The sequence below is a fragment of the Channa argus genome, chromosome 12, assembly GCF_033026475.1.
Source record: "Channa argus isolate prfri chromosome 12, Channa argus male v1.0, whole genome shotgun sequence".
Lineage (NCBI taxonomy): Eukaryota > Metazoa > Chordata > Actinopteri > Anabantiformes > Channidae > Channa > Channa argus.
In genome coordinates, this window is record NC_090208.1 from 2,362,595 (window position 1) to 2,378,345 (window position 15,751).

The following is a 15,751-nucleotide window of genomic DNA, read 5'->3' on the forward strand; positions in this document are numbered from 1 at the left end:
AGACCGTGGCTGTAGGAGCAAAGCTCACAGGAAAGAAAGTGAAAAGCTGGGAGTTTCAAACTTCAGCTTCTCTGAAGTTATCTGCAGTTATCGAGTTATCTCTTCTGTTATGTGTTTTTTGGGGGATTTTGTATTTATTCTCCAAGTATCTGAGTTTCTGTTTGTTTTTGACACTTTGTTGCCTCCCTGCCCGGTGGTTGTGTTCCCGAGGATGCCTGTCTATTTTTCAGGAAGTGACTTTTGTACTCTCTGCATGCAGATTAAGAACTTTGTGGACTAATTATTTAAGAAGAGGATTTTTGCGCAAGTCTATGAATCAGGGTTTGAGTTTCCTTCTCCCCTGCATTTTTTCAGTTGATACTTTCCTTTATTTTTCCTTTATTTTCCTTTATCTTTGTCTTTTAGTTGTTACTTTGTTAGCATCCTTCTGTGTTTTGTCTCCCTGGTTTCTTCCAGTCGCTTTTAGTTGCACTTCCCACCCAGAACCACCACCTCTCTTCCAAGACGAGTAAGAGATTTAACCCTTTAGAATCATCCCGATTATTATTCACCTGACCCCTTGTCCTTAGTCTTCAGGCTTCCAAAAGAGAAAATAGTTTTCTCTTTTGGAGAGTTAGAGTTTACATTTGTTTCTGGTTTGAATGATTTTCCCAGTTTTCTTTTATGTTTAGTTTCACTCTATTTTACTACTTTCCATGTTACCACATTAACTATACTGATGACTGGGGGGAGGAGTGGTCCAATAAAGGGGTGGCTGTAGCTCAGTTGGTAAAGCAGGATCAGTGGTTTGACCCCCGCTCCTGGCTACATGTCAAAGTGTCCTTGGGCAAGACACTGAACCTCAATTTGCTCCCGGTGGGTCAGGTGAGCACCTTGTCACTGCCATCAGTGTGTGTGAATGGGAATCAAAGCTTTATATAAGTGGCCATTTACCAATTGATCTGTGACATCAAACAGCATCATCAGACCAAACAAAATGAACCACACAGTGTAAAAACCACCAGAATATGAAGTGAAGCAGTTACTTCCTGCTACAGAGACAATCAGACCCCAGTAACGTTAGTGTCTCACTACAACTTCCTGTAGCTACTGTAACATCACAGCAACTACTTTCTGCCATCTATCTGTCTCTGTCTCTGTCTCTGTCTCTGTCTCTCAAAGCTGGTCAAAGTGTATTACAGCCAGGTTAATGTGTACAGATCATAAACATGAGACATTCATATTATGCTGTGTGTGTATTGTCTTAATAGTAACAATGTGAAATATGAAGCAGCAGGTTTTCTTCTCTAACTTAATGACTGCAGACACTGAGTTTCCTCAAAGAAACTTATTGAACTGCTTTAATTCTCCAAATAAGGAAAACACTTGTTCCTCTGCTGTGACGTTAGTCAGACCATTGTTGTAGCTTGTTACTGGTTAAATCTGGCTCAGTATTAGTTGGATCACATCATATTATACAGATATTCTTAAAATGAGATTATTTTTCTAATTATTTTTCTAATTATTTTTTTAATAACAATTTTGACAAGATTGTTCCTATTCAAAAGAAAAAGACTTATTTCTGTTTTTTTAAACTTTCTTAAACTTTTTTCTGCAGTGTATTTCTGCATAAATCAGACCAACAATGTGCTCAGATTGTCACAAGCCCAAAAAGTAGATAAAGGAAACAAAGTGAACAAACTACTTGAAAAGAATTCACTTGTTCTCTAAATGGACATTTGTGTCCTTTTGGAGAGGAGTCACTGCTCCTTGCAGCTCAACCACACACACCATTGTTGTTCACTGTTCTCCTGATGGTGACTCATCCACATAATATGAACCACTGCAACAGAGGCCTTTAGTTTCCTAGACGTTACCCTGGGTTCCATTTATTCATTTACACAAACTGCACATTTAATACAAAATAACACAGGGAACACAACTAAACAGTTACACTGCAGAATAATACTGCTGATAGTAATTATTATAGTAGTAGTAGTAATAGTTATATGTGGTAGAAGTAGTAGTAGATCTGTGCTCAGGTCCAGATAGTTCAGTACCCTCTGGTTCCTTGTGACCTCCCAGACTATTCCACCCCTGATCTTGATGTGATCTCTGTTGGTGGACCACTCCTGGGGAGGGGAACAGTGGTGTTGAGTGGTCTCCATTTGTACACGATCTGCCTGACAGTCCACTCCTGGACTCCAAACTCTTAATAATATAATTGTCTTGTAACTCTTTCCAGCCTGGTGGGTATCAACAACTTGTGTTCTAAGGTCTTCAGAAATGTCCTTGTATGAGCCAACCAATGGGGCTAGTTTAGTTACTTGTTTTATGTAATGTTTGCTTGTGATGTGTCTATGTACTGATGATGTCTTTAGTGACATCGTATGGCTTTGATGATGGTTGCCCTTGTAGGGTCTGATTGTCATCCACTGACTGACACATCTGACTCTAATTCCCCCTTCAAACGTACTGAGAATCCTAGAGGTTTATTCCCCACACAAATATTTAAGATGAGATAATTTTCCTTAATTAATGAAGGGACAAGTGTCTCATTAGTTTAACTGGTTTCCCTTTATTCAGTTTCAGTTGCCACTGTATGTCTTTGGTGTCATGACACTGATAGTAAATGATTGTGTTTCTTCTTAGTGTTACACCTGACAGCTCCACCTTTCACCTTTCTTGTTAGTGTCCATTGACCTTTTTACTCTGCTTGATATTTGGCTAAGCTGTCTCACTGTTAACACCACATACAACTACTACTTTTGAGGTACTACTACTACTAACTAGTGTTTTCAACAAAGACACATTTTGTTTCCATGTGTAAAATCTAAAATCCACACACACAATCACATTACTGTTCACAAACATCATCAGACACATTAACATGGTGGTTTTAATGTTGTGGTGGACAGAGGTCAGGACTCCAAATGTGAAGTGTCCCAGGACCATAACACTGTCTGAGTGAGCATGTAGTTAACAGAGGTCATGGTCTCTACTTGGTTTTCTTCATCAGCTCTAGAAGCCATTTGTCCAGGTGTCCCCGAGTGTGGGGTCTTTGTAAGAGACAATGACTTTGTCTTTGTCACGTCACTAAGACTGAGAAGGTCTCATCAACATGGTTCTGGTCTCACTGAAATACTGACTCTGGAATCAAGTCCACACCTGCACAGATCACTTGTGAGGAAAGAGGAGCAGCTTGACTGTCCTCATATTTTCACACCTGTTGATCTACTGTCTTCACACACACTCAGCTCTGTCTTCCCTAGTTCCTCATGAGTCACTGACAGACTCAGCTCTGATTGGACACAAACCAGTGTAGTTGTTGATGACAGCTGGTATCTGCAGCTCCACCAGGAAATAAAGCAAAAATACGTGTTTGTTCATCACAGTGTCTTTACTGAAGAAGTTTGAATAAATTAGTGGTTGAATCTACATTTCTGCACTAAAATGTCCAGAAACCCCACATCTTTGGAAGACTTGAGGCTGCATGTGTTTATTTTTACTTTGGTGTGTTTGTGTAATTCAGCTGTGACATTAACAGTCATTAACCCACAAAGCAACAAGCTTTAATCCTTAGTATTTAATTAGTGCAGCACTTGCTCTTTAATTCTGCCCCATGAGAAGAAGTTCAGAGAATCTGCTGGAAGCTGAACTTGTGCAAAAAAAGTTTCTCATTCACTTCAGTACAGTCAGTTTGATCAGAGCAGCATCTGGTGGAGATCAGAGGAACTGCAGATCCATCTCTGTTAGTAAATGACTTAATAAATGATCATCAATTCGATTTATTTTGTCTCACTGAAACTTGGTTGCAGCAGGAAGAATATGTCAGTTTAAATGAGTCAACTCCCCCAAGTCATATTAATTATCATGTTCCTAGAAGCACAGGCCGAGGTGGAGGAGTTGCAGCAATCTTCCATTGTAGCTTATCAATAATTCCTAGACCTAAACATAGCTATAACTCATTTGAAAGTCTTACTCTTAGCCTTTCACACCCAAACTGGAAAACTCAAAAACCACTATTATTTGTTATCGTGTACCGTCCTCCAGTCCCTTATTCAGAGTTTATGATTGAATTTTCTGATTTTCTATCTGATTTAGTGCTTAGTACAGATAAAGTCATTATAGTGTGTGACTTTAACATTCATGTTGATGCTGACAGTAACTGTCTCAGCACTGCGTTTAATTCATTACTAGATTCAATTGGTTTTTCCCAAAATGTAAATAAACCCACTCACTGTTTTAGTCACACGTTAGATCTTGTCTTTACTTATGGAATTGAAGCGGATAATTTAACCATATTTCCTCACAACTCTCTTCTGTCTGACCATTTTTTAATAACATTTGAATTTACAATAACGGACTATACAGCAGTTAGGGAAACATTCCACTATAGCAGATGCTTAAGTGAAAAAGCTGTCAACAAATTTAAAGAAATTATCCCTCCATCATTTACTTCACCATATGTTAATACAATGGAAAGTAGTCTCCTTAATGTTACTCCTGCACAAGTAGATTATCTTGTTGACAATTCTGCAGCCTCACTACGTACAATACTCGATAGTGTTGCCGCTCTGAAAAAGAAGGCAGGCATCTCCATGGTATAGTTCACAAACACGCAACTTAAAACAGGAAACACGAAAGTTAGAAAGGAAGTGGTTCCAGAAAGTTAGAAGAATCTCATTTAGCCTGGAAAAATAGTTTAAAAACGTACAAAAAAGCTCTCAGTGATGCCAGAACAGCATATTATTCATCATTAATAGAAGAAAACAAGAACAACCCCCGGTTTCTGTTCAGCACTGTAGCCAGGCTGACTAAGAGCCATAGTTCTGTTGAGCCTAGTTTTCCCTTAACTTTGAGCAGCAATGACTTCATGACCTTCTTTATGAATAAAATTGTAGCTATTAGAGAAAGAATTCACCAGATCCTCCCCCCAAATATTACAGATAGATCTTCATGTACAGCAGTGCTAGAGTCATCGATAAGGCCTCAAACCCTGTTAGACTGCTTTTTACCCATAGATCTCTCTGAGCTAACTTCAATTATTACCTCATCTAAACCAACAACCTGTCTGCTAGACCCTATTCCAACTAAGCTGCTCAAGGAAGCTTTACCCTTAATAGATACGTTCATATTAGATATCATCAATCTATCTTTAGAAACAGGCTATGTACCACAGGCCTATAAGGTAGCTGTAATTAAACCAGTACTTAAAAAACCCTGTCTTGACCCAGGTGTTTTAGCCAATTACAGACCAATATCTAATCTCCCCTTTATTTCTAAAATAATTGAAAAAGTAGTCGCAAAACAATTATGTGATCACCTTCATAGGAATAATTTGTATGAAGACTTTCAGTCAGGATTTAGAGTTCATCATAGTACAGAAACAGAACTGATAAAAGTCACCAACGATCTTCTCATGGCCTCAGATAATGGACTAGTCTCTATACTTGTTCTGTTAGATCTTATTGCTGTATTTGATACCATTGATCATAACATTTTATTACAGAGACTGGAACATGAAATTGGGATTACAGGAACTGCACTAGGTTGGTTTAAATCTTATCTGTCTGATAGATTTCAATTTGTTCATGTTAATGATGAATCCTCCATGCACACAAAGGTTAGCTATGGAGTTCCACAAGGCTCTGTGTTAGGACCAATACTTTTTACTTTATATATGTCTCCTTTAGGCAACATTATTAGAAAACACTCCATAAATTTCCACTGTTATGCTGATGATACCCAGCTATATTTATCTATGGAACCAGATGAAAATAATCAGTTAATAAAGCTTCAAGCCTACAAGACATAAAGGCCTGGATGTCCCACAATTTTTTACTTTTAAACTCAGACAAAACTGAAGTCATAGTATTTGGGCCCCAAAATCTCAGAGATATGATGTCCAACCATATTGTTACCTTAGATGGCATAAGTCTGGCCTCCAGTACTACTGCAAGGAACCTTGGAGTTATTTTTGATCAGGATCTGTCCTTTAAGTCACATATAAAACAAATCTCTAGAACAGCCTTCTTCCACCTACATGCATTTGTTACTTCTAGGTTGGACTACTGTAATTCCCTACTTTCAGGATGCCCCAGTAACTCCCTAAAGAGCCTGCAATTAATCCAAAATGCTGCAGCAAGAGTGCTGACTGGAACTAGCAAGAGAGATCATATTTCACCTTCACTAGCTTCTCTCCATTGACTTCCCATTAAATCTAGAATAGAATTTAAAACCCTGCTTCTTACATATAAAGCTCTGAATGGTCAGGCTCCATCATATATAGAAGACCTCATAGCACCATATCATCCCAGTAGACCACTTCGCTCTCAGAATGCAGGCCTACTTGTGGTTCCCAGAATTTCCAAAAGTAGAATGGGAGGTAGAGCCTTTAGCTATCAAGCTCCTCTCCTGTGGAACCAGCTCCCAGTTCAGATTCGGGAAGCAGACACCCTCTCTACTTTTAAGTCTAGGCTTAAAACCTTCCTTTTTAATAAAGCATATAGTTAGTTATAGTTATGCTGCTATAGGCTTAGACTGCTGGGGGACCCACCCCCCAATGCACTGAGCTCCTTTCCTCCTCTTAACCATCTCTCCTCTCCTCTCATCCAGCAATTGTCACCACTGTATGTCATTAACACTGTGTGTTCTCTCCCGTAGTTGTCTTTGTCCTCCTCTGTCCCCCTCTCTCTGTCCCTTTCTGCAGGTGTCCCCCGGCTTTGAAGCTGTGTGTCTTCCAGCGTGCAGCTACTGGTCCTACCAATCTGCCCGATGTTTTGTTGTTGCTTTTTGTTGCTCTGTTCTTTTCTCTCTTCACTTTCCACTCACCCCAACCGGTCGAGGCAGATGGCCGTCCACTCTGAGCCTGGTTCTGCTGGAGGTTTCTTCCGTTAAAGGGAGTTTTTCCTCTCCACTGTTGCCTATGGCTTGCTCCAGGGGGAATTGTTTGGTTCTCTCTATACATCTTTATAATCTTGACTTTATTCTGTAAAGTGCCCTGAGATGACTTTGTTGTGAATTGGCGCTATATAAATAAAGTTGAATTGAAAAATTGAATTGAAAATGTGCTTTAACTCTTGTGGCCTCCTCACATTTACTACCCTCTGGACACATCAGTGGCAACAATGTACACGTACAAAAACTATTACATCATCCTACAACAACATTTTGCTTCTGTTTTTTAAATAAATCACCTAAAGAACTTCACACTTGTTCAAAAGTAGCAAACATTAAATCATTTTGAGGGATGTGTGTCATGTGCCTCCTGCCCAACAACTGTTAGTGTTTCACAGCCAAAGATAAACCTGCAGCTTGGCTGAGGGGTCATTTCATCAGTGAGCAGAGAAGGAGAAAAGCAGCAAAAATGAAGAGGCATTTTAGAAATGCTCATGCAGCCTTTATCTAGCAACAAGCAGCAGGACTCATCTGAATAAGACACAAGCTTCCAGTGGGAGTCTGACACAGAATGCTCACTGGAGTCCTCCACTTGGCTCTGACCCTTCCTCTGAAAGTGGAGAGGACACTGAGCTTCCTGAAAATACAGTGAGTGGACAGCAAAGACCTAAAAAAAGACGTCTTCTACCATCTGCACCAAGTGTAACAGGTGCATTTGTAGAGAGCAGCAATTTCCATGCTGCAGGACAAGAACGTAACTAAACACACACACACACACACACACACACATACACACACACACACACACACACACCTAGGGTTTTGGTTGCCATCTAACTTTTACCTGATAAGTGAACCATCACGATATCCACCACGTGGAGGGAGGAGCAGGGGGTTTGGGGTCTAACGTCACATACACACTCAATACCACCAGTGTTATACTACTGCTGAATGAATTTAAAGATCTAGTTTCCAACAGTCTTACTCATGTTTCTCAAGAAGAAAAGCTTTAATATTTGCGACTGACATCTGTAACAACAAGGGTTTTATAACTAGAACGTTACATGAAGTTCACCATGTTTTTCAAAGTTCTTTTACCTTCATATTCCTGTTTAGACTCTACAGTCCATGTTGTCCACACTTCTCCACCAGGATCTCACAGTAAATCTGTGCTTTGTTTCTCTTTTTACCTTTGCTTTTTGTTATTTTCAGCAAAAGTTGCTCCATTTATTAAACACCTGTCACCACCATCTTTGATTTGTCAGAGGAATCCATGACAATTTCTGTTCTTGTGGGATTTGCTTAGTTGATGGACGAGCATTTACTGTGCAGCAACTCATACTAGAAGGAAATCAGTTGTAACAGTACTCAGTATTGGCAATGACTAAAATGTAAGTATCTGTTCCTGGTACTTGAAATCTCCTGTTTCTTTACGTATCCACCACCATCACTCACCAACCAGGTCAGTGGTTTTTTTCATGTCTCTGCTTCAGTTTCTCCTGAACCAACACACTGGTGATTGGCTCTCAATCGGTCCATCACAGCACTGAAGTTGAGCTTTTCTAAACTTTTCCTTCACCTCATTAGAGTCTGTTGGTCTCTGTCTCACACAGCAGGGGACACTGGCAGCTGACCAACACATATATCTGCATTAGTATGAATGCACAGTTAGAGAATCTACAAAATCTCCATGTTTAGAGCTTGGTCACCATCATTTATGGCTATGAGCACATTAACGTTAGTTTGCTGCCACGACACAGTGAAAATACACAAACTATAGCACAATTGGTACAAGTTGTACCTCAGTAAGTGGCTGTTTAACTGGCTCTATCCAACACCAGATCCATGTCCATCATTCACAGTCCAGATCTAACTCCCTTCAGCTACTGACCTGTTAGTGGGCTCCTGTCTCTGGAGGTTGTTTCAGTCATGACTCATAATAATTTAACCTCATATTTATCTTTAAATGTTCCTTCCTTTATTATTCAGTGCAAACTAACATGTCAAGGTTTCAGGAACTGTACATCACACTTTTTCAAAAAGTGTACGTGAAGAATAAGAGGTTTTTCATAACCACATAGTTTGTGTAATAGCAAGTTGACATGATGTTTAGATGTTTTAACAAAAAAGAAGCTGTGAAACTTCTTCTATGTTCATCCACCACTATTCACTGAAAGAATTAGAGATCAGAGATTTTTTTCCTGCCACATATCCTGTAGTGGTCTTTCTGTGTGGAGTGGTGGCCAAAGTACACACATTCTTTACTCAAGTAGAAGTAAAAATACCTTTAAATTAAAGTATTGATTGAACATATTTACTCAGGTGAAAGTGATAAATGAAATGTAACAAAATGATTAAAGTAAAAAGTACATTTCTACCAGCTAATTCTGTGTAACTGGACCTGATGTCATATAAATATTTTCATTTTAATATCGTTAGACCAACTCACTTGTAATGATATTAAATATGTATATACTGAAAATACTGAGCATTAACTCAGCTCCAATGTGCAAATCAGTTTTTAGTGTCAGTAACTTTGTGACCAACACATGTCAGAGACCACAGAGACCACAACCACAACCAACAGGTGAAAACAATGACTTTGTCTTTCTGCAGTGAATTTCTAAGAGCATTTATTTGATAAAGCAAAATATTCTGCTGTGTTGGGGACAAGCCCCCCTGGCTGTATGCACACACACACACACACACACACACACACACACACACACACACACACACACACACACACACACACACACAGAGAGAGAGAGAGAGAGACTGGAACAAAGTCACTATAGGAAACAAACTAACCAGTTTTACAGTTTCTCTTCTACCAACACTACTGACAACAGTCAGACACTTTTATCCAAAGTGACTTACAACTAAGCAGCAGACACTAGGGACAACTGTGATGTTCAGTGTCTTACCCAGGGACACTTGGACTGGGAGTCGAACCACTGACCCTGTGGTTTGAACTACATGTGGAGAGTAAACTCATTCTATGTTCATACAAACATGTAGGGAGGGTCCTGTAGTTACTGAGCTAACGTTAGGACACAGCTGGACTGTTGAGATAACACACTGTATGAAGCTGCTGGTGTGATGAACTGTTCCTGAGAAACAGCCGAGCAGAGCTGAAGAACAACACTCCATGTTTCCCCTCAAACACAATAGAACAAGTAAGCAGCCTGTTTTGAAGAGGTAACGAGTAGAAAGTTATTTGTGTTCAAATGTAGGAAAAGTACCAAATACTCAAGTACAGAGGTCTGAAAAATCTACTTAACTACAGTGAATGGTGGTCTGTCTGTGTGTGTCTGTCTGTGTGGACACGGAGACAGACTGGAGACCTGTCCAGGGTGGACCCCATTTTCTGGATGTTTCCAGCAGCTTGTCCCATTTCTGCTTCAAAAACAGTTGTTGCTTCCCACAGATCAGATATATGTATGTTTCTTTTCTGAAGCTTCATCAGCAGCCACAGAGCTGCAGTTACTTCAGATGACAAAGGCTGTGCTTCCATTCCAGATGACTGCAGACAGTCCACTAAAGTCAGTTGTGTGGGACAAAGGAAGTTTCTCTTACCGTGTATGAAGATCACAAACTCCACAAACATCTTCATCTTCCTGCTAAAACTGCAACAAATCCTCCTTAAATCAGCTTCTTCCTAAACTAACTGCAGGTTCAGAATGGTTCTAATCTACTGACACTTTAGTTTCACTTTTAGCTGAAGGAGGTGGTTTATTTGAAGCCTTTTGACCTGCTTCAGGTCAAACAGCTTTATACAAACACACAGTAATGTAGAGGTGACACCGATTAAATAGACACACACACAGTTTGCATTTTAGATTTTTCTTGTGTGTCTCACTAAACTATGATTTAGTTGTGTTTAATTTTGCCATTTTGAAATTATTGAATCTCTACATTTTACCAAGTATTTGTTTTTACTTGAATGTGTCAGTTCAATCCAGCACATTTATAAAAACAAAGTCATCTTAGACCCTAAAGAATTATAGAGACCCCCCGAGTGGAGCGGAAAAAAGTCCCTTTAACAGAAGAAACCTCCAACAGAACCAGGCTCAGGGTCCAAAGTAAATGTGGGAAAATAAGGTTCTCCCATAGTTCCACAGGGGACACGTGCTACTAATCTTAGACCAGCTCTGTGTGTTTCTTGCTAAGATGAGTTCAGTGTGTGATGGCTCCAGCAGCAGACTGGCTACTATGCTGTTACTGCCCTAGTTGCCTGGTTTCTGGCTAACTTGAACTAACAGAAGCAGTTTGGCTGGTTTCTTTAAAGGTTTGTGGGCTCAGGCAGCTGTTTGGGTGACTGCTTGTTAGCAGGCAGGAAACAACTTGGCCAAGTTTCCAGCCACACGTGATGATCATCAGTCAATGAAACATCTCGCACAATCTGTTTCTTGGATTGGTCAGCTGATCCCATGGATCACAAAAGGAAATTCTAAGATGAATATAAGTGAAGAAAAGTCAAAGAGCAGTTAGTGTAATCCAACAGTAAACCCACCAGAAACAGGATCTCTGTGTAATTCATTGTTCATTCATCAAGTCTAAATGAGCTCTTGTTCCCTTATTGGACTCATTATTAAAACTGAGCTCCACATATTCATCTGGTCTGAGAGAGAGCAGTGGTCTCACACTATGGGACTGAAACTAAATGGATTATTCTGGTTCATCAGGTGCATTTGATTCACAGGCTGGATGGAAACATGCGCATATTATTTTACTCCACAAGATGGTGACAAACACGAGTCCAGTAATTACAGAAATACAAAATCAATGATCACAGCAGCTTTAACTTAATTCCTTTTCTCTGTGCATGTGATAGTGGTAGTAATATCATATGCGCCACATGTTGAACCAACCTGTTAAAAGAAAGTTACTTGTGCCCCATCTACAGCTGCTGACACTGAGCAGCAGAAAGAGGCTGTGAACTAACATCCTGAAGCTGTTGGTGAAGCCTCAGGTTAGAAGAAGCAGATTCAAGGAGACTTTGCTGCAGTTTTTAAAGGGAGATGAAGAGATTTGTGGTGTTTGTGATTCTCCTGCACATTAAGATCACGTCTTTAATCTCTGTTCAACTGCACCATGAGCATATTTTCACGAGATACAAATTCTTATATAATGTGTGGAACCTATTGGCCTTTGTGTGTTATTACTTGTGTGGTCCATGACAAATAGAAGGGGGGTATAATTGTTTACAGCACATTCACTGACGCTGGTGCTGGGTCACATGTTCATCCAGATTTTACCCGAGCGGAAATTCTCCCAGATCACCTTAAAAACTGTCAAATCATTTACAGTACTGTACTGTAGTGTTTGATCTGCTCAGTCCACACTGACTCTGATCTCTGTCCTCAGAACAAGCAGCTGGACACAGTATGTCTGTATTTTATCACAAAACCTATTTCCTGTGCAGTTATTCACATACATGTAAGACCAGACAAATCAACTTAATAAAGCAACATGGCTGAAGAAATCCTGACATTACAATCATAGGATGAGGTTAAGTTGGAAAGACATGATAAACTTAGACGTACAGTAACACCAGTGTCTGGTCTGTGATTGGATGAAGTTCAGGTCTGTAGTGATTCTGTGGAAAATGCTCAGCCTGTTTCTTCACATTCCAACTGTCATGAACCCACACGCTTCCAGTCCTTGGACTTTTATTTTGTGGCCCCTTCTCCCCACTTCCTGTGCCTGGTTCTTTTCCCCAGCTTTACCTTTGTTGTCCCTTATTGTTTGCACCTGTTCCCCCCACTTCTCTGCCAGATCCTTGTCGTTGTCATTAACTAACCTACAGACTGTGTGAACGCTTGGAAAATCTGGACTCTTGTATCCTGGACTCTGTGTTTCTGTATCATTTGGTTTGAGGTTTGGTATTATCTTGTTTAGTAGTTCATGCCGATCCATTTGTCATTTGTTTGGTGTATCTCTGTTTTATTAGTTTCCTTAGTTTCTCCCCGTGTCCCCATTTAGATTTAGTATAAGTTTCAGATCCCTGTTTTCTCTCCCCTATGGAACACCCTGCCTTCTGGTTTGCCTCGTGTTATTTGTACCCTGTCTGCCTGTGTATCTTTGGTCTGAGGTCTGGTGGTCGTGTTCTGTATTGTCCTCTGTTTAGTGTGTCTTAGTTAGCTGTTTCCCTGTTTGTCCTGAATGTTCATCTACCTTATCTGGTTTGTTTTTCTGTAATCCCCTTTGGAAATTCTAGTCCCACCTTGTGTTAGGTTCCCTCTTATTTGTGTTGTATTTGTTATTTTCTTACAACCGGGTCAGTTTTACCCTCCTCTCAGGAGTGAATTTTAGTTCTATCTTGTGTTCCAATCCATACTAGCCCTTTCAAAGTTTTGTTAAGTTTCCCGGTCATCTGTTGTATTCCTGTCTATTGTGTTTTTGAGTATCTGATTAAAGACCCCTTCTTCCCACTCAGTCTCATCTCTGGGGTCTTCCCTAACCAAAATCCTGACCTCAACAGCTGCTTCTCTGGAAACCGAGAAGCAGTGAAAGTAAAGACCTGCTGAAAACTGGAGACCTCAGTCTGACCCTGAAACACTCCACAAACAGAGACACAGGGACATATGTCTGCAGTGTCTTCAGCAGGGACATCAGGAGAAACCAAACAGTGCTGCTCAAGTTAAAGGAGAAGAAGGTATTTATACCATGTCAGATGTGAGGACTTGACACTTGCAGCGATGGCTTCCTAAAAAGTGATGTGTGTGGTGACTCTGCTGACTCTGCTGACACCAGGTAAGAACCTCCTCACTGTCCACATCTGAACCAATCAGGTTTCAGATCTACTTACTGCTGTGTGAGGGAAACACTGGGGAACAAGTAAAACCTCTTAATCAAGTAAAATACTAGGTGCAATACTAATGTTTCTTTAGATCAAAGTGAGGACAGAAGGGAATAAAAACTGTCCAAACTGAGTCACATTTTAAATTCTGTCAATTATTTATTGATTCATTCATCTACTTAAAAATAATTTGAATTAAAATAATGCTTATACTTCTGAAGCAAAAATGTAGTTATTCAATTCATTTAGATTAACAAAAAAATTTCCATGTTGTCCATGTTTTGTCTTGAAGTGTTTGCAGAACTGCTCCAAGGTCAGTTATTGTCTAACAGCAGACCATCCCACACTGTAGTGACCCAGAGTCACTTCATGCTCGCAGCTGCTTATCAAAGTGCTGAAAAGGGAAAAGGTTTCCAGAAAAGGAGAAAAGTGCTGGGAGCAGTAGCTTGAGGGTGGAGAATGTTCTGCCCAGCAACAGAAGGTTATAAAACTAATGTGTGATGTATTAAGTTTAGAACTGCATAGGATGGAGAACTGAAACTCTGTTGATGTTCTTCTCTCTTCCTGGATGTTGAAGCCATGACACAGGATCCAGTCGGTGAGCAGCGGATTAGAAGCTGAGGGATGAGAAGTGTATTGCAGAGGCTGTCCATGGCTGCATCTGCATCGAGGGTGGAGAGACCTGAGCTTACGGCAGAATGTTCCAAGTGTGGTGGGAGAATGAAGGTCTAGGGATGAAGACTGTTGAATGAAGAAGTGATCTGATACATGCAGAGCAGTGACCAAGATGCTGTCTGTGGTGCAGTTCAAGGTGAGAATGAGTTCAGTTCCACCCCCCAACCTGATGAGTGAGGACTGTGAGAGAAGGACCAATTGTTGGAGACTGCAGTAATCCAAGTTTGTTCACTGCAGACTGGCAGTTCACCAGGGCAAGAGACAAAGAGGCCGGTGACAAAGTGGTCTGGGTGATAGTGGGAAACATGTCCTGTCCTAGTTTGGTGTTTGGCTGTGCTTTTCTACAGCTTCAGTTAACAATATAGTTGTGGTTCAATTATGGCAGAGCCTCCCAAGCTGAGCTCATACACTAACATCACACAATGTGTTTAATCACTTTTGAAACCTTCCATATTCAGTAAGAGATAGTAGGTTTAATATGAGGCTAGTTTGAAGTTCTGCACAGATTTGATTGACACACAGTACATGCTGACTCGATTTTTGTTCAACTTTCTCTGATGGAGGAGTATTATAGAACATTTCATGAAGGGACACAAACCTTTGCACTGATGTTCATTATTTTCCTGTAACTTTCTTTTTCTCCGCTCACTGACCAAGTCTTTAAGTATTAAATGACACAGACTGTGTTGATAAGTGGAAGGTGAAGACTCTTAAAGTAACATCTGCACAGATGTGAAGCCCTGACAGTCTAAATATCTGACAGATCAATAATGAAAATGTCTTTTGTTGTTGTTCAGCATGTATGTGGTTTCATTTCCCATCAGTCAGATCATTTACACAGAGCAGCAAACTGATATGATGACTGCATTGATGTTAATATATGAGTCATATGGAGGTTAAAGCATATACAAAGATGACCTGCATATCATTTGAAATGTGTCTGTCAGATAGAAGCACACACAGATCAAAGTTCTGAAGACTGAGGATCTTTAATAAGAATCTGCTGACACATGATTTAATATAGATGGGACCTCACAGGCTCTTTAAATAGAAAAGCTTGCAGCAGCTGCATCACAGCAAATATCTGTAATTAATATTAAACAGGACTTGTAGTGTTTGATGAACATGTAAAAAAACTGCAGCTATTTTGTTAAAGACCTATTTGAGTAACTTTTTTTTAAGCTTCAACAAACTAATGACTTTGTCCTCTTTGTGGACACAGGTGGACACTGTATCAGAGGAGGAAAGTCTAAAAGTGTCCACATACACTGCAGACATGACCTTCAGCAGTATGTTAAGACCCTTAAAGTATTTCTTGAAGGACGTCCTCTACTACAGAAAAATATCATGGAAATGAAAAAGAACAAAACTTATTCAGACACTGATTTATTT

At 40.0% G+C, this 15,751-nt stretch overlaps 1 protein-coding gene across 5 annotated transcripts in view; it reads right to left on the minus strand.

Annotated features, from left to right (window-relative positions):
• LOC137136989 (muscle M-line assembly protein unc-89-like) overlaps positions 1-15,751 on the minus strand; it is a 296,309-nt gene that overhangs the window by 125,760 nt on the left and 154,798 nt on the right. The window lies entirely within an intron of this gene.